The sequence below is a fragment of the Seriola lalandi genome, unplaced genomic scaffold (assembly GCF_002814215.2).
Source record: "Seriola lalandi dorsalis isolate HSWRI2012SDOR001 ecotype SW California unplaced genomic scaffold, Sedor1 jcf7180002054547, whole genome shotgun sequence".
Taxonomy (NCBI): Eukaryota; Metazoa; Chordata; class Actinopteri; order Carangiformes; family Carangidae; genus Seriola; species Seriola lalandi.
The window spans coordinates 9,676-9,952 of record NW_019525100.1 but is presented as its reverse complement, the minus strand read 5'-3'; positions in this window follow the sequence as shown (position 1 = coordinate 9,952).

Sequence of the window (277 nt, the reverse complement as noted above, 5' to 3'; positions counted from 1 at the left end):
CCCCTCCCACCAAGACCAAGTGGTCAACAAGTGTCACACAGACGTTTCATTAACAGTCACCAACAAGGCATGCAATCAGCAAAACCAACAGAGAGGGAACACAGCCTTACCTTGTCATTGTCCCAAAACCCCGGAGTCACGTCACGGGAGACGAAGAGTCAGATATTTACAGGCTTTCTTAACGGCCTCTCAGAGCAACCAGTGTCTTGGCCTCGTTTGTACATATTATAATTATCAATAACTGCAGAAAAATTAATATGTTAAGAAAAGTAATGAA